Source organism: Cetorhinus maximus, chromosome 1, assembly GCF_964194155.1.
Source record: "Cetorhinus maximus chromosome 1, sCetMax3.hap1.1, whole genome shotgun sequence".
Lineage (NCBI taxonomy): Eukaryota > Metazoa > Chordata > Chondrichthyes > Lamniformes > Cetorhinidae > Cetorhinus > Cetorhinus maximus.
Genome location: NC_135879.1, coordinates 100,467,533 through 100,487,597, shown reverse-complemented (window position 1 = coordinate 100,487,597; position 20,065 = coordinate 100,467,533).

The window sequence follows — 20,065 nt, the reverse complement described above, 5'->3', positions numbered from 1 at the left end:
AAAACTAGTAAATGGAAAATTATACAGAGCCAAGGGTAAAGTCCCTGGGGGAAATCCTACAGAGCCCACTAATCCCCAGCGTTCACATTCTCTATTTGGTTCTGGCAAGGCCAACTTCCACAATGAGACACAAGTTTGTAAATTTATCTTTTAGCTTTCAAATTATGCTTGAACTGTTGATTAAGTCATCTGGTCCCCTGACTTGTATAGCTGTTCCATACTGCCCTCCTAACCACCTGGAACTGTGAAATAATGTGTGAACTACTCAGCAAGCAGAAATAAAGGTCAGTATAAAATAATATGCAATATATCTGAAGCTCCTTGAGAAACAAATGTTTTGTTAACTGGCATCCCTTTCTGCTGATTTCTCCTTCCTCTATTACAAATTCCCCATTTTGTCCCTGCAGCTTATAGTTACTACACAGTATGGGATTGTCGTCAGTTGACTTGGCCTGTTTTTAGTGGAATAACATGTAAAGATGTAAATGTTAATTTTCCAAATCATCACTTCTACATGTGTAATAGCAATGCTTTAAGTCACATAAAATAAGCATTTACCTTCCATTCTTCAACACCCTGTTGTGTTTAAAACAGAATTATACACCACAGGAGGAGGCCATTCACCTCACCACAACTGTGCTGCCTCTTTTAAAGAATTACCCAATAAGTCCCACTCTGCTGCTCTTTCCCCACAGTCCTATAAATTTCTCCTTGACAAGAATACATCCAATTCCCTTTAAAAAGTTAGTATTAATTCAACTACTGTCACACATTAAGGCGCTGCATTCAAGACTGTAACAATTTGCTATTTAAGAAAAATTCTACTTATCTCCTCCCTGGTTCTTTTGCTGATTACCTTAGATCTGTGTTCTCCAGTTACTGATCTTCAGCAAGTTGAAACAGTTTCTTCCCGTCTATATAAAAAACATAAATGTAATCATCTCTATTAAATCACTGCTTAGCCTCCTCTTCTCTAAGGAGAACAATCCCAGTGTCTCTCCTCCCTGTTACATTCTAGTAAATTTTCTCCGTATCTTCTTCAAGCCAGTGACATCCTTCCTAAAGTGTGGACACAATATTCTAACTGAGGTCTAACTAGTGGTTTATAAAGGTTTAGCATAATTTCCTTGCTTTTGTACTCCATGCCTCTATTTGCAAAGCCTTTAACCTTCAAACATGTCTGTCTGTTCCCGCACCCCTTTAAAATGCCACCATTTAATTTGTATTACCTCTCCTGGTTCCTCGGTTCCCAAAATGCATCATTTCACACTTCACTGTTAAATTGTATCTGCTGTGTGTCTGCTCAGTTTAATAGACTATCTCCTCCTAAAGTCTACTAATATCCTCACTTTTTATTTCTAAACTTAGTCTCATCTGCAAACTTTGTAATTATGCCCCCTATACAGAAGTCCAGGTCAAAAATACCTGCAGAAAACTTCAGGATCCTTATAAGATTTATTGGGCCACATTTACAAGATAAGCTTAATGGTGTGCATGATTTGAATACAATACTCAAGTGTAAGAGGTCCTATTCATTGTTTCAAAGTTCTTTATGACGGATAGCAAAAAGTATTTGTAACAGTGGGATAATAATGAACATAAGTAGTGATAAAATAGAATAAGAGACACTTTTATGAATAAAATCTATTAATTCTATGCAATGTACAATCTTTTACAGTTGATGATTGTGCGAATCTTGGCATGGTCTCACAAACACCTGCATCATTTTTCTGCATCCAATTATTCTCCATAGCAGCCTCTCAAGACTTTCAGCACTTAGTCTGGCAAATAGAGTTGAAATGAAAGACTACTTGTCCCATACACTAACGATGATGTATTCATGCATCAGACTCGGCTTCCTGTTTTTATTGCAGATGAACAATACAATATCATGTACCATTTGCAAACATTCCAGCTTCTTTAAGAACCACTCACACCTCTCTTAAAACATATGCGATGGAAAATAGAAACAGGCTAAAACTCGTGCTGTGCTTTGTTTACTTTTCGTTTCTCAACTGCACCAAGGAGATCTTCAAAATATTTTCACAACTGGTGAAATATCATACCATGCATTTCCTGAGCTTCCGTAGAATAAATAGCAATAAATACTTCTCAAATGCCAGGTCCATCAGTAAAGTCTCTTGCATTCTATTTCTTCAAGCTCCATCCAGTTTTGCTGCATACCTTTTGTTCATAATGTGCTGCAACCAGCTAACCTGTTATCAGTTGTCCCCATTTAAAAAGGTTTGAAAGAATACGTACTTCCGTCCTGTTTTTCTAAACGATATTAAAAACCTATGTGAGCCCAAACCTATACAAAATAATTGCTATGGTAATAATTAAATGCAAACAATAGAGGAGAGATTTCCTGCTTTTATGCTCTCAATATGTACCAGGAAACCATACTGGGGAACAATGCATACTTCTAAGATTTCTGGCCAGCTGGGGTTGCACAATTTATTGGACCTAGTGCAGGAAAGTGGGAGTCGGTCAGGTAGCTTTTTGTCAACTAACATGGTTACGATAAGCAGAATGGCCTCCTGTGCTGTACGTTTTCCATGATTTCTATGGGTAGAATCTTCCGTTTGGCGTGTGGGGACGGGCCCCACACAGCGACGCATAAAATGATGCGCGGTGACGTCAGGCATGCGTCCCGGCGTCACCGCGCGTCATTCCGATCCTTAGTTGGGCAGGCGCACACCAGAGTCAGCTGCACACCTGCCGAACTGTCAAAAGCCTGTTAAGGCCATTAATAAACTAATTAAAGTACTTGAGAGGCCTGCCCGTCCAACCTTAAGGTTGGCAGGAAGGCAAAGAGCCCAGGCGGCCTTCGCGTTTTTCACGGAACCTCATCCACGGGCGGGATGAGGTTTCATGAAGGATTTATTAATGAAATAAAAATTTTTATCAAAATTCATAAACATGTCCCTGCTCAGGTCACACTGTCACATAACAGGACATGTCTGAATAATCTTTTGTTTCTTTTTTTCAATTTTTCAAAATGAAATTAATCTCCTTGAGGAAGCTCAGTGCCTCAGGGAGATTTCTGCGCTCTTTCATGTGCATGCACGAAAGACCGCAGGCCCCGACTCTCTCTCCTCCCCCCGACTGCACAGGTAGCACTGAGCGCTTCCAGGTGTCATGCTGGGCGGGCCTTAATTGGCCCTCCCACGTAAATGGTGGCGCACAGCCGATGGCGGGTGGCGATCGGCTCCACACCCGCTCCCAACCGGCCCGCTCGCCAGAAAGGAAATTCTCCCCCATGACTTTCCTGATGTACATTTCCAGTGAATGCCAGGAAAGCTGAGCTGGAATATTTGCCCTTTAAATATTGCTTCCTGTAGCGGCATTTATTTTCTCTATTTTTATCTTTTTAAATCGTGTAAGTTTGTAATTTTGAATCTCTTTCTCCTATTTGCCTATTCTACATGTTTGAAACTTGAGTTGAGTCAATTCAAAACCAGAAATGAGCCTAACATGAAATGTACTGAAATCCAAAATAATAAATGCAGAATTTCGATCACAGACTAGGGATCAAACCTGGGACCTTCTTAGTTTGTTCAATGTCATATCACCTGCTGCATTTTTACCCAGTGTATTTTACCTATTGAGTTATTGAGGAAGATACTTTCTATTTGACATGTAAATGACCTTTTGTAAAGGCTAGGGATTATTGGATTTTTGGCCTAGCAAGGATTTCCGTTTTAAACTGGAATATATTTCTCATATGAACTTGGGTTCAGGATGTTAAGGGACAATTCTCAAATGTGCAGCATCTTTCTATGTAATTAAGACATAGAGGAGATTGATTGAACATCTTGCAGGAGTTCTTGAGCCAGCTATTAAAACTGTTATCTATAATTATTTGGGGCCGACACATAATTAATTTTCTTGTTTGACACTTCCAACAGGCATTTACAAGTGTGATGGTGAGAGAAACTATGCCCCTCCATATATGCCAGTCTGCTAGGCATCCAGACTTGGGAGGGCAGTAGCCAGTTTAAATGACAACACTACAGTCCAACCCTTTGATAGAAAGAAATAGTCAGAAGTCAAACCAGCAGTTTTCTGTCCAAAGAGAATATATATGGCAAATGTGAACTACGTATCACAATCTTTCCATGTAACCTTCTCTGATCTTCTGCAAGAAAGAAATTGGGAGCAATTTTGGAGGTAGAGGAGATCTCTGTATTTTCTTTTATTAATTTATGAGATGTGGGCTTCGCTGGCTAGGACAGCACTTATTGCTCATCCCTAATTGCCCTTGAGAAGGCGGTGGTGAGCTGCCTTCTTGAACCGCTGCAGTCCATGTGGTGTAGGTACACCCACAGTGCTGTTAGGAAGGGAGTTCCAGGATTTTGACCCAGCGACAGTGAAGGAATGGCGATATATTTCCAGAATACCTGTGACACTTCCCATAATATAAATAACAAAGCATGTGTTCAAGGTCAGTTGGTAATATCTTCTGTGAATGATAAACCAGGGCTCAAGCTAGAAGTTAAGATAGAGGCAGCCCAAAATCAGCTCAAGCTAAACCAAGAGGGGAAAAAATGAGTATATACTTCACTGACTGGGATAGTGTTATGCACCTTGTTCTAATGTAGACTTGAGCATATATAGCGCACAACAGGTTTAGCAATCCATCACTAATTCTGGTGACCACATTAAGCACATTTGGGCCTTGTGTTCCTCTGCTAAAACCATTTACTGCTCCAATCATGTGGCAGATCAAAGATAAACCCAGGCAATATATAAATGCTCATTGATGTTGCTGATATATAGTAGATTTTGGGCTGGATTTTATGCCCCCACACCGGGTGTGTTTTTGGCAGGGGTGGGGCAAGTAAAATATGATGGGTGGATATTCCACCCCTGACCTGGTCCCCATAAAATGGGGGGTGGGTAAGGCAACCACTCGCCCATCCATCTTTGTGCCTATCGAAGCCAGTTAATGGCCACTTAATGACCTCAATCCACCTCCACTGCCATAATACGCTAGGCAATGGAAGACGGGTGAGAGTAGGAAGGCCACTTTTTCACCAAAGCTGGTGAAAGGGCCAGAAGGACATCCTTGGGGGAATTGCCTGTGCGCATCGGGGGCATATCGCTGTACCCACCGCCTTAGTGCCTCCTGTGCTTGGCCTGCAAAACCCACCCCCCTAAGGTGTCCAATTCCTCCTCAACTAAGATCCCCAGGACTTTACGCAGGTCCAGTTGATCTTCGTGAGAATGCTTTCAGTCCCAGCAGCACCCACTACTGAGTTCTGGCGCTGCTGGGACTGCAAGAGCTGCCAGCCAATCAGATTGGTCAGCAGCTCTCGAGGGTGGGATTTCCTTTCACTGAATGGCAGAAGTCTCACTCTCTGCTTGCTAAGGCCTCTGGCAGAGTAATATTGCTGCGAGCCAGCCATTTTAAACTCGGTCAGTTCACAACCAACTTTTCTAATGGGGCGGGGGGTGGTTTGAGCAATACCCCCACCTCCCTGTAAAATTCAGCCCTTTGAGTTTGGATGATGGACAGCAGAGAGAGATTCCCAAACCATATAAGGAGAGGGCTTCTTACATTTTTGAATGTGAAATCAGAGTTCTTCGTCATTTGGTTATCAGGGCACTGTGTTATCATAACATCCCATCACAGCAGACACTTTTCCGACCGTTGGGACTTCAACAAGTCATAATGCAATTCATTTTCAAGATGTTTGATTTGTTTTCCTCTGGGGAGAGTCAAAAAACTGAAAGTGTGCATTTTATGTCCTTACACCATTGACCTTTGCTCTTCACTACTGATTCCTAGATCATGATTGGCAGGAACCAGGGGCCAAGAGTAGAAACAGTGATGCAAGTTTGTTAACCACATATTTTCAGTTCTCTGTCCCTTGTGAGGGGGAAAAAAGACATCTTGAAAATCAATTGCTTTTGAATTTTTTTTCTCTGATGGGCACATTTCTTCAGCCAGCTTCTTTTCATAGAAATAGTTCGATTTTTGGGAGCTTTAGGACCTTCCTTTTAATCAAACAGCTCATCTATAATAAATTGAATGCTTTACAAACTTAACTACAGTTGAGACACAACACTGCAGACAATTTGTTCTCCTTGACTTCCTACTTTACTTCCTGCTTCCTGTCAATGTAAGTTTCAATGGCTCTAAGTGCTGATTGTAAAAACAGAAGCAGGTGCATGGAACACAAGTGAAAACGCAAATGATCTAGGATTTTGAATAACGTTTACGATTAAAAATGTAAGCCTTTTTAGTTAAATTCATAATAAAATACAGCAGCCAGAACATAAACTAGCTGGTGAACTATGGAAAGAAACAAGAGGTCAAATTATATCAAAAGAGATTAGGTTCATGTTCAGAAAAACAAAATTGCTTACTTTAAAAGTAAAACCTCCAGTCAATCGTAGGAAACTGTTGCAAACTTGGCAGGGCCTCTGCTATTTCAGCTGTTTATACAAATTTTCCAAATTTCAAATAAACTATATATTAAAAAAGTATTTCAAAAACAAGCAAATCTCAGCAGTCAGTGCAAAAAAAGGGCAAATGTCAATGGTATTTTTAAATCTACAATCTGGCCTTTTAAGAGATTCTGACTCAGCAATTCCAAAGATTTTGAAGTGCGGTGATTTTCATGCATTTCATAGGATGCATAAAGCTTTTAGGTCTCTTAGTCCCATTGAGCCTTTGCCTGTTATTTACCAAATTGCTACCCTCAGATTAGCAGTCTGCTGCAGCAAAGTGATCTGAGCAAGAGGGTAAATGTCACTGTTCCATAATAACTTTCATGTCCTCCGCTATGTGCCTCCCATTATATATATTATGACTACTTCACTGCTTGGGCACTGTAAGAGAAACAATGACTTGAAAGCAATTTCCTTTATCCCTATATTTTCTGCTGTCCCACTCTCACTTTCCGCTGTCCCTAATCTCGCTTTCCTCTTTTCCTCTATCTCAGTCTCACTTTCCACTCTTCCTGATCTCACTTTCCTTTGCCATGATTTCTCTCTTTCTCTTGCCCTGCTCATAAGTGTTATAACACAGAAGCATTCAGCCCATCAGGTCTGTGCCAGTGCTTTTCTCTACCTGAGCTACATAATCTAATTTTGATTTCTTGCTTACTTCATATACTCTTTAATATTCTTTGTTTTCAAACAAATAATTTGCTTTTCAAAGAATTTATGGATTTTGCTTCAACAATATATATCACCTTTTTCTTTTATCCTAGAATTAGCTTACCATTTTGCTACAAAGTGATATTTGGAACATTCACATTCCACAATGAGATCTCAAGCCTATGAAACCTATGTTTATTATGACTGATATACTAATATACTGATAGCCTAAGGAGGCCTTACTTGCTATTATTCTTTAGTATTCCTGTTCAGGGATAAAGCAATTAAAACTTATTCTAAAGTTATATTTTACTCTGACATTTTGTTTGAGAATGTGCCCTGTAATTCTTTCTATTTATATTAAATTCCGCATTAGAAATATGTAGAAAATCAATTTTGTATATAGAATAGGTGGAAAGGGACCTTCGGGACTCAAAGAGTTAATGGGTTGCACTTTTTTTCAGTATAATTATTATAATGAACCCTTTAAAACTGTGGTAGTCTTTCTCGAGAACTTCTCAGTTTCAGGTCAACTTCCTACATTCACAATCAGGCAGTGCCTGTCTGTGCATTCAGCCTTATTTAGAAACCACATGTTACTTTGATGCACATATGGAATATCACTTTTTAGCCATGAATATTATCACAAAGACATAAAATAATTTGTTCAAAGAAATATGATCTCTTACAGATGCATTATTTTACATCGAATAGTCACACTGCACTCTCCTGTTGTCATGCTGTATGTCCATGGTCCAGTAACTTGCATTATGCTCTATAGCCAGACAGCTACTGGTAGTTTTGTGCCATGTTGTTTCAATTACTGACTTTTATGGGTCCGTGTCTCCTGCAGTGTTTCTTTTACTTTGCTGCTTAAAAAGTCCCAAAGGCATATATTTTACTGTTGACATAAATCACCTACTAAGAGCCTAAAACTCTCCTCCAAGTCTACATATTTCCCAACCGCTAGTGATCCCATGATTTAACTCTTCCATTTTGTTTCGGCTTTTAATCATCCAGTATTTCAATTGGTCAGGTGGCAAATCGATAGACATTTTGTTCAAATACGGAACATATTAATCATTCCCTAATTTTGTTGAAGTAGTTTTTTTTAATTGCACAACTTTGGTGTGCTGACCCGGAGCTGAGCTTCAAACACAACAGTCCATCGCCATTACTGCCTACCTCCAGCTCCGAAACACTTCCAACCTTCATCACTACCTCACAGGCATTCTTGGCAAATTTTTCACTCATTTTTTTGGAACATAGGAACAGGAGTAGGCCAGTTAGCCCCTTGAGTCTGTGCCATTCAATGAGAAGATGGCAGATTTGGGACCTAACATACACCATTATTATAAGGCGTATAGAAACATCGAAACATAGAAACTAGGAGCAGGAGTAGGCCATTCGGCCCTTCAAGCCTGCTCTGCCATTCATTATGATCATGGCTGATAATCCGACTCAATAACCTTCTCCCGCTTTCTCCTCATATCCTTTGAACCCTTTCGCCTCAAGAGCTATATCTAACTCCTTCTTGAAAACATACAATGTTTTGGTCTCAACTACTTTCTATGGTAACAAATTCCACAGGCTCAACACTCTCTGGGTGAAGAAATTTCTCCTCATCTCAGTCCTAAATGGTCTACCCCATATCCTCAGACTGTGAACCCTGGTTGTGAACTCCCCGACCATCGGGAACATCCTTCCTGCATCTACCCTGTTTAGTCCTGTTAGAATTTTATAGGTTTCTATGAGATCCCCCCTCATTCTTCTGAACTCCAGCGAATATAATCCTAATCGACTCAATCTCTCCTCATTTGTCAGTCCCACCAGCCCAGGAATCATTCGGGTAAACCTTTGCTGCACTCCCTCTATAGCAAGTACATCCTTCCTCAGATAAGGAGACCAAAACTGCACACAATATTCCAGGTGTGGCCTCACCAAGGTCTTGTACAGTTGCGGCAATACATCCCTGTTCCTGTACTCGAATCCTCTGGCTATGAAGGCCAACATACCATTTGCCTTCTTTACCGCCGGCTGCACCTGCATGCTTACCTTCAGAGACTGGTGTACAAGGACACCCAGGTTTCGTTGCACATTCCCCTCTCTCAATTTATAGCCATTCAGATAATAATCTGCCTTCCTGTTTTTGCTATCGAAGTGGATAACCTTACATTTATCCACATTATACTGCATCTGCCATGCATTTGCCCACTCACTCAGCTTGTCCAAATCACACTGAAGCATCTCTGCATCCTCCTCACAGCTCACCCTCCCACCCAGCTTTGTGTCATCTGCAGATTTGGAGATATTACATTTAATTCCCTCATCTAAATCATTAATATATATTGTGAATAACTGGGGTCCCAGCACTGATCCCTGCAGTACCCCACTAGTCACTGCCTGCCATTCGGAAAAAGACCCGTTTATTCCTACTCTTTGTTTCCTGTCTGCCAACCAGTTTTCTATCCATCTCAATACACTACCCCCAATCCCATGCGCTTTAATTTTACCTGCCAATCTCTTAAGTGGGACTTTGTCAAAAGCCTTCTGAAAGTCCAAATAAACCACATCCACTGGCTCCCCCTCATCAAGTCTACTAGTTACATCCTCGAAAAATTCCAGTAGATTTGTCAAGCATGATTTCCCATTCATAAATCCATGCTGACTCTGTCCGATTCTGCCACTGTTTTCCACGTGCTCAGCTATTAAATCTTTTATAATGGACACTAGAATTTTCCCCACTACCAACGTCAGGCTGACTGGTCTATAATTCCCTGTTTTCTCTCTACCTCCCTTTTTAAATAGTAGGGTTATATTAGCTAACCTCCAATCTGTAGGAACTGTTCCAGAGTCTATAGAATCTCGGAAGATGACCACCAATGCACCCACTATTTCTAGGGCCACTTCCTTGAGTACTCTGGGATGTAGATTATCAGGCCCTGGGGCTTTATCGGCCTTCAATCCCATCAATTTGCCCAACACCATTTCCCTACTAATACTGATTTCTTTCAGTTCCTTCCTCTCGCTAAACCCAGGTCTTCAAAACCTGGCTTTCCCAGAAATGCAGAGCGCAGCATTCCTCAGAGAACTCAATTGCATTGCTGTAGCGTGAGGGGTGGGAAGACAGTACACATCACTTTTCTACTACACTAGCTGTCATATGGTAAGTTTAACAATCCACTATGAATGTTAGTGAATGGGTGAATGGCTGAGTGGATGATTGAGTGAATGATTAATGGGTAGGATGATAGGGAGGGTAGGTGGGTGATGTAAGTGGGTAAGTGGCCAGGGTGGCAGGTGGGTTAGCTGGTTGAGGTGGTAGCTGGTTAGGATGGCAGGTGGGTAGGGTGGCAGGTGCACGAGTTGGTAGTTGGGCCGGGGAGTAGTAGGGTCAGGTCAGGAGGGGTAGTTACGTAGGGAGCTTGTCAGGTCAGGTCGGGGGGGTGGGTAGTTGGTGGTTGGGGGTGGTAGTCATGTCAAGTCAAGGGATGGTGGGTAGTCGGAGGGTCAGGGGGTGTTTGGGGGTCATGGGAGGAGTCGGGTGGGGGGTTGTCAGTGAATGATTGGGGCGTCAGCTCTGTAGTTAACCAGGAGTTAAACTAGGATTTTTCTATCTATCATTTCCTGAGAGGGGAAGTGACACACTTCGAGTTCCTCAATCGGTAACGGCGCATCACTGACAAAATCCGTCCTGTGTGTCCGCACTGGTATGTTTTGTGAGATCCTCCATTGCTGACGGAATCTCATATTCAGTCAGCACATATCGGAAAATCACAAACAACTCATGATTATTTGATATGTATTGACTGCGCAGCCTTCCCAGCAGTTTGCAGCTGCAAAACTTTTCCTATTGAGTGCGTTAGAACATGATGGACCCACACTGGTGAATCTGTGCTGAAGGGGCTACACTCATAGGACCAACATTCTTATCTCTATTAATTTTGGCATAAATTATATCTGAGTAAAAAGTGGTGTAAAGTGGGACAAAGTGCCAATAAATGCTCAGCACTGATCTGAACATCTGTACTCCTATAAAAATGTTCCTCAAGTAAGTGAGAAAATTATTTTTCTTGTTAAAGCCTCCTTAAAGGTCATGAGTAATGGGTGTTCCTTGGTGACAGGCAAATTGAAAAGTTAGTATGGTGGTGAATGGATCATAGCAGAGCAGGGGGCAAATGAAAGAGCAGCAATGGAGAACAAATATAGGCAGTTCATGAGTGCAGCAGAAATTGCTCCAAGCAACAAGTATAATACGATATAATATACACATATACCTGCCTGAAGATGGTGGTGAAGCTGTGCAATGCGAGGTTCAAAATTACCAAGCAAAAAAATGATTGGCCCTTTAAGAACTGAAAGAACAATCAACCAGCTGCAATGTGCATTGAGAGTAAACGTCACCACTCAAAGAACGTCCAGGCAATCGGGAGGGACATTCAGGAGTCTGTGTCACTAGGGATTAGGCACTTTGATTTTTCATTACATATTTCCCAGTTTGTCCCTTTTTAAGTGAGCCCTTTCTCTTTTTTATTCATTTATGGGTTGTGAGCGGTGCTGGCTAGGCCAGCATTTATTGCCCAATTTATTTATTTCTGTCCTTCATAGAATCATTTAATCATACAGCATAGAAGGAGGTTATTCAGCTCATCCGGCCTGTGCCAGCTCTCTGAAAGAGCTACCAATTAGTCTCAATTCTCTTTCTCCATAGCCACAGGTGTATGCCTTTTGTCCCTTGTGCATTGCAAAATTGATTGTAGATGTACACTACTGTCAAATGTTCCCTCACTGGAAAGGAAAATATAGGTGACTGCTGAACAGTCAATTGCTGAGCTGCAGAGGTACAGAGGGCCTATATCTGTATCTGAAGTTAATTCTGTTGGATTAGTATTGGTGTCAAGGGTCGTCTTTACTGTAATCATTCAGAGCGAGAGCCCACCGTCACTTGGCAATGGCACAGAATTGTCACCAACTTGAGTACCAACAAGCTGCCCTTATTGCTGAGTACAGTGTGAATGGTTACTTATGCACTGTTAATTTTAGAGGGAGAGAGGCCAGTTTATTACCTTGCCTGTCCTCTTGAGGGCATTAAACATTTTGTGACACTACAGTAAGGTTCTGGGAATGAGACAGGTCAGAACCAATGGGAGTAATCTTAACCATAAAAATCAGGCAGTTATGTGTCAGGTGGAGGATTAAAATTTTCAAAATCAGGTTCTTCACCCAAACTCACCCCCAACCTGCCCAGCTGTGGCTTTAACTGAGGTCAAAAGGTAGGTGGACAGTCAACCCACTCCAAGGAGGTGTGTTAAAACCTTAAATTTGATAATGAGGCCGGCAGCCTCATTGTCATTCAAGATTTCAACTCTGACTCCAATTGGCTGGGTTTCCCAAGCTTCAGGGAACCTGGGCCTACACTTAGGTGAGGACATGTCAGATCCAGGAAGTGAGTGCCTTTTCACCTATCTCCTATTCCAGGTGCCTTCTGGACCACCCCAACTTTCCCAAGAGGCCTCTGATGACACACACCCACATTCCAACCAAGTCTCCAATCCACTCCTATGGCCACCTATCCACCCCATCAAGTGTCTGCCCCTAGCACCCCCTCCACTGCCTCTGCTTCCTCCCACCTAAAGGCCTATGGCCTCTCCCCATCTGTGATTCCACCTCCCCTGTCCCCACACCATGGTCCCCTTGCCCTCCCAACCTCATTTCGCCGAAGCCTCAGATCCACTGCCTCCCTCCGTTGCCATCAATCCATCAAAACTTTGATGGACCCAAGTCTTGGCTCAGCAGTGACTTAAAATTAGCATAATTGACCCCACCAAATTTTGGGTCCACTTTTCTTTAAATTTTGTATTGCCAAAAACAAGCACTGTAAACGGGAATATAGAATATGTGATCATGAAACGAATCTGACAAGACCACCTATGGGCAAGTTTAATTATTTACATACTGCCTCCGACATCCTTTAAGCACCAAGGTGTCACTCATGGCCTTTATTGTTAGCTCTTTACAATTTTGACTTATTCAAAATCAAGCAATATAAAAAATAACCTTCTCACAATAGGAAATTTCTACTAGACATGGTGATGAATCAAAGACTTCTGGCAGAAGGTGCGAATTCTTAAGCTTTCATTTGAAAAGAAATCATGAAAGGACTTCCCTCTTTCCTGGAGTTTTATGATCTCCTGTTGCAATTGTCCCTTTTCCAGCTTTCCAAGTTTCTTGCTATATTGACGGATATCCCTCCGTTGAGTGTAAAGTAATGTACACCATATGAATCTGTCTCTACTTCATGCCCAGAAACCACTGCACCAGCAGGCCAGACTCCTTGGACACACATTTTGGCCATAAAATCTGTTATTAAAAATGTGCAGAACCCAACCAAACAAAAAGTAAATTAAAGCTTCTGGGCCTGCTGCATTGTGATGTAGTGTACTGGGTCACAATGTTAGGTTTAAGATTCAACACATCCACGTGGAATTTTCATATTACTTTTCACACACAAAGTTAGCACTGAGATATTGCTGGATCTTTTGTCATGAAGCTCCAGATAAACATGATTTCTAACATTGGAAATTATCCTCGTTATCGTTTGGGGGATACAAGAACAGTGCTAGTGGACATGGGTTCAGAGTTTAAAAATCTATGGAAAGACCTGAGATTAGGATTTTTACCTTGAGGACAACAGATATTTGGAACAGGCTCTGGCCCAAGCAGGCGATGCTGTGGGGGTCCCGCACCTTGTTGAATATCTGGTTATGTATCTGCATATCTTTCTCCATGGCAATGCCTCAGTCAATCAGAATCGAGTTGCCAACCAATCAGCACCCTTTTCTCCTGCAGGATAAATTGTTGCGATTGTATGAAATTTGGCATTCTTGCATTTGTCCTGATGAGTGCAAGATGAAAAGCTTCAGCAACACGTCTGTCTTTTCAGCAAAATTCAATATTTGGTTAGGAAATGATTTAAGATTAGAAGCATTAGCCAATATAAAGTTATAGGGAGAGATTTTCAATGCTGGCCCCCTATTTCTTCCCTGTAAATTGGGCAAGTTGAAAGTTTGGTGGGAACCCATTTTCTCAGCTGAATAAATTTCAGACTGGCCATTAAATGGGTGCCCCGCACTCCCACTCAAACCAGATGTTAGGCTGTTTATGTATGCAAATTGGGGACCTGCGCGCATTTGCAACTTTCAAAGAGAAATGGGCAGGTTATGTATATCACAAAGCAATCCCAAAGCGCCAGGCATTACAAGGTTTGTCTGGCAATTCTTAGAACAATAGAAAAATGTTTAACTTGCCTTTCTGGGCCTCTTTTGGTTCCAGTCTTGTCTACTGACATGTTGGCCAACAGAGAAGGCAAGGTAACTTCCCTTGGATTAAAATTGCAGATGTGGCCCGGAATGTTGCTGGGGCTCAACCAGCATATTTAAAAACGAATGGAGAAGGAGGGTGAATAAGCTGAGCAATGGGCTACCTTCAAAGAGGAGAGAGTTTGGGCACAGTCAAAGTATGTTCTCTCAAAAGGGAAGGGTAGGACAAACAATTCCAGAGCTCCCTGGATGACAAAGGAGATAGAAATTAAGAAGAAATTAAAGAAGGTGTCAGGTAGCAAATACAATTGAGAACCAAGCTGAATACAGAAGGTTCAGAAGGGATGTGAAAAAGGGATTTTGAGAAAAGACTGACAGCTAACACTAAAGGAAATCCCAAAGTATTCTATAAGTACATCAATAGTAAAAGAGTGGTAAAAGTAGTAGGGCCAATTAAGGACCAAAAAGGGGATTTACACATAGAGGCAAGAGGCCTGGCTGAGGTGTTAAATTAATACTTTGCACCTGTCTTTACCTATGAGGTAGATGCTGCCCAGGCTATGGTGACAGAGGAGGAAACTCAGTCACTAGGAAGATTTAAAATTGATAAGGGGGAGGTATTGGATAAGCTGTCGGTACTTAAAAGTTGTTAAAGCACTGGGACCGGATGAGATGCATCCAAGGATATTGAAGGAAGTGAGAGCGGAAATTGTAGAGGCACTGGCAATAATCTTTCAATGTTCCCTGGATTCGGGGGAGGTGCCGGAGGATTGGAGAATTGCAAACATTACGCCCTTGATCAAAAAAGGTTGTAAAGATCTGCCCTGCAATTACAGACCAGTCAGTTTAACTTCAGTGGTGGGGAAACTTCTAGAAACAATTATTCAGGATTGAATGAATAGTCACATGGAAAAATGTGGATTGATTCGGAAGAGTCAGCATGGGCTTGTTAAAGGAAAATTGTGTCTAACTAATTGCTGGAGTTTTTTGAAGGGGTAATAGAGATGTTTGATGAGGGCAAGGCCGTTGATGCGGTATATATGGACTTCCAAAAGATGTTCGATGCAGTGCCACACATCAGATTTGTGGGGAAAGTTATAGGTCATGGAATAAAAGGAACAGTAGCAATGTGAATATAAAATTGGCTGAGAGATAGGAAACAGAGGGTAATGGTTAATGGGTATTTTTTGGGCTGGAAGAAGGTTTGTATTGGAGTTCCCCACGGGTCAGTATTGGGACCCTTGCTCTTCCTGATATATATATAAATGATCTAGATCTTGGTGTTCAGGGGACAATTTCAAAGTTTGTGGATGACACAAAACTTGGGAGAATTATAAACTGTGAGAAGGACAGTGTGGAATTTCAAAAGGACATTGACACATTGTCAATGTGGGCAGATAGGTAGCAGATGAAGCTCAATGCAGAGAAGTGTGAGGGGATACACTTTGGTACAAAGAACATGGGGAGACAGTATTTTTTTAAAAATGACACTATGCTAGAGGGTGTGCAGGAGGAGAGAGATCTGGGTGTATATGTACATAATTCATTAAAGGTGGCAGGACAGGTAGAGAGAGCTGTTTCTATAGCATACAGTATTCTAGGCTTCATTAATAGGGGCATAGAGTATAAGAGCAGGGAGGTTTTGATGAATTTATATAAGGCACTGGTTAGACCTCAGCTGGAGTATTGTGTACAGTTCTGGGCGCCACATTATAGGAAGGATGTGAACACATTGGAGAGAGTGCAGAAGAGGTTTACAAGAATGGTTCCAGGGATGAAACACTTCAGTTATGAGGAAAGATAGGAGAAGTTGGGACTGTTTTCCTTGGAGAGGAGAAGGCTATAAGGAGACTTGATAGAAGTTTTCAAAATAATGAGGGGCCTGGACAGAGTAGATGGGGAGAAACTGTTCCCGCTCGTAAACAGATTGAGAAGCAGAGGGCACAGTTTTAAAGTGTTTTGCAAAAGAAGCAAATGTGAGGTGAGAAAAAACTTTTTCACACAGCGAGTTGTTAGGGTTTGGAATGCACTGCCTGAAAGTGTGGTGGAGGCAGGTTCAATTGAGGCATTCAAGAGGGCATTGGATGATTATCTAAATAGAAAAAATGTGCAGGGGTACAGGAAAGAGGCAGGAGATTGGCACTACGTTAAAATGCTCAGAGAGCCGGTGTTTGCCCACCTTGCTTCGGTCAGCACTCGCAGTCATCAACGCCAGGCTTCACACACAGCACCACATCACTTTTAGGGGGGCTCACGAGCAGGTCTCTACCAACCAGATCAGCCGTATGTGGGTGGCTTTTCAATGGCTGCAGGGCAGGGTCTTGCTTGGGGAAGGGGGAGAAGACACTCAGGCAAAGGAGGAGGCTGTAGGACGAGGGCTGTACTGGTGAAGGGGGGTATCCCAGGGTGTGTGTGGGGGTACATGTTGATCTGTGCAAGTGGCCTCAAGGTGGCGAGGGCTGAGGAGGCAGTCTCCAGACGAGATGAGGCCAGATGGAGATGTAAGGGTATGTGTGTGAGAATGGGTGGTGATGTCCCTTGAGCTGGCAGTGAGTGAGATGTCAGTGAATGTGTAATGGGCTTGAGTGTGTGAGTTTAGAGTGATGAGATGGCTGCCATGCCCTGGCTGCACGGATGAGATCATTCGTCCTCTATCTGCATTGGATGGCCAACCTCTTCTGTGCAGCATTGGCACTGACCACCACTGCCACCGCCCGCCATGCTGGATTGGTGATGCCGCTGCCCGTCCTGCAGCCAGAACGGGGATAGAGGACATTATGGCGGGCCTCCACAGCATCCAAGAAGCGTTCCAGTAACGCGTCATTAAACCTGTGGGCTGCAGTCTTTGTGCCTTTCGTGGACATCTTTCCTGCAGTAGCCATGAGCTGGGAGCACTGAGAGGTGTGCGCGCAGCTGGACTTTAATTATGGTGCCCAGCATGATGAAGTGGCAAGTTGATGGCATGGCGGGTGAATGAGAGCCCACCCGCCATGGAAACGGCGTGTTTCCCGGGAACGCATAAGGAATGCAGCGGGTTTGGGACGAAACAGTGTCAAAACCCACCATCGTGGCCGGCGGGTAAAACACCGTTTTACCCGCCTGTTACCGCACTTAGTGCAAATCTGGGATAATTCCGCCCAGCATTTTTAAGCTATGATAATTCAGACTATATATGCTCAACATTCCGAAAATATTTGACCTTTTGTGTAAACCACAAATTATGCAAAACAAATTGGATTCTACTTTTAAAAAAACTTCTGTATTTCAATCAGCTATTAATCACACATTAGTTAAACATTTTTGGGAAAGTTATTTACCGATGGATCTTCTCCTCCTGTCAATGTTTTTTGTGTCAGTGGAGCACTTCCAGAGCTTTGACTGATCACATGTCAGAAGATGAACAATTATGCCATAATTAAAGACATTCACTGAACAGGGAGGAAGATGATACCTTTTATTTGATGCAGATTTATTGGACACTGGTCTTCAGGACCACCAAGCATCTTCAGCTGCAGAGGAATCCATCTGCTTTTAAAACCTTGTGCCTTAGCTCAGCATTTGTTAACCCCACGCCCAGTGTGTCAAGTGGGTAGTCATGGTTATATAGAAATAAAAACAGAAAATGCAGCAAATGTACAGCAGGTCAGTAAGCATTTCAATGAGATAAGATTGGTTAGCATTTTTACCCTGTCTTTTCATCAGACTCTTCATGTTTTCACTAATTAGAGATCCATCTGAGTAGATTAAATGTGTGTGCGCTGTCCTGTGATGGAAAATGTGCTTATAATTTTCCTGCCTTGGATTATTGCCATGGCCTGGCCATACTCCTGGAACAGACCTTTTCACTCTCAGGTCCTGCTGCTAGAATGAGAGGGAAGTGAACCAGGAAGAGGAAGAAATAGGGTGGGTAGGCACACTTGAGAGCAACAACCAGAAGGGTCTGTGGCCAAAGGCTGACGAAAGTGGTGGGGAGGGGGGGAGTGATTAATGCAGTTATTCAAATGCACTTTCCAGCTTTTCTTTGGGCTGCCTATACAGGGCCCCTGCTCAATGGCTCCCCGCCCAGTCTGCTATTCAGAGCAGAACATCGTCCAACTCAAATGACAGGGTCAGAATTTTCACTCTTTGGCCCTCTTTCTCCCTAATGCTGAGTGCCCTAGACACCAGTATGAATCTGGGATGCTCAATGATGGATGAGGGTGGTGGGGGTAGTGGTGCAGTGTCCAAGCCTGGACACCAAATCAAAAATGGCAGCGACTGCACTAACATCGGACCTCAAGATGGTTTTATTTATCTGGAGGTGGAGAACTTTCTCCCCCAGCAGCTGCAACACACCCGCTCTCCCCCAATCACCAACCCCAGAGTGAGCAGCTTCAACCAGATTTCCCAGCCTCCTCAACTGGAGGATGTCCAAGATGGGCCCTTAATGACAAGGGAACCCACTGTTCATATTTGTGTGTTAAATATGTTCCCAAGTGCACTATGGACATACTGAAAATTAATACATTCAGCATCATGTACAGTGTAAAAATAATGACTTGTGGGAGATTTCTACTGCTCACGGTTAATTTTTAGAATCATAAACATGTGTGCAAAGAACATCTCTTACTGTATTGCAAACAATAGCAAACAGCTCAATCCTTCTCCCATAAAAGCCATCTCATAAAATGAGTACATACCCTTGGAGCTTAGTTTTCACCAAGCTTACACTATATGCACCATAATTTTAGGGCGTTGTGACCTAGTTATTAAAGTACTGGGCTAGCAATCCTGGTGAGTTCATTCGCATCGTGGTATATTGTGATATTAAATTCAATTAAAAATAACTTCCATGAAAGCTACTGGAATGTTGTAAGAACCCAACAGGTTTGTTAATGTGCTTCAGAGAAGGGACCTGCCACCTCTATCCTTCATGTAACTTCATACCAACAATATGTGGTTGACTCCTAGGGTGGAATTGAATGCCCTCCCCCCAAGGTAAGTTTGGAGGCAGAAAGGTGTTTAATCAGGCAGGAAGGTGCTGGTGAGGACTCCGCCACCTTCCCGCCTCTGCCCTGATTAAGTCTGGAGCCGGGGAGGCTCATGGACGTCCTTCCTGACCTGCTGCCAGTTGAGGCCCTTAAATGGACAATTAATGCCCAATTAAGGGCCTCATGCTGACATTGATGGTTGATATTCAACCATCAGCGAGCGGAGGAATCGCCATGCGGGGAGTCCAAAAAGCAAAACCCTGTTGGGTTCACTTGCGGGCTCCCAGGGGGTCCCTCGTTGTCAGGTAGTTGATGCCTGACTGAGAGACCCAGCATCAGGAAGTGGGGAGGGCTACTGAAAGTCACCCCCTGTCCTTGCTGCATCTGATTGGTTAGCAACTCTCGAGAGGCAAGATTTCCATCCCCAGGGTCCTTGATTCCAGGCAAGGCCTGCTGCTGCCCAGTTAAGTGCCTGATTGGCACTTAAAGCAGCAGGCCTTCCTAAAAGGAGGTAAAGCAGGGCTCTCACCAGCTCTCCAGCCTGCGGGCTAGACCCCCGTCACCTGGATTGCATTCCGCCTCTAATGTCCATGGTCCAAGGGACTGATACTTCAGGACACCACAGAGTATAAGATGTGGGTTGGTGTCAACTATTGCATACCCACT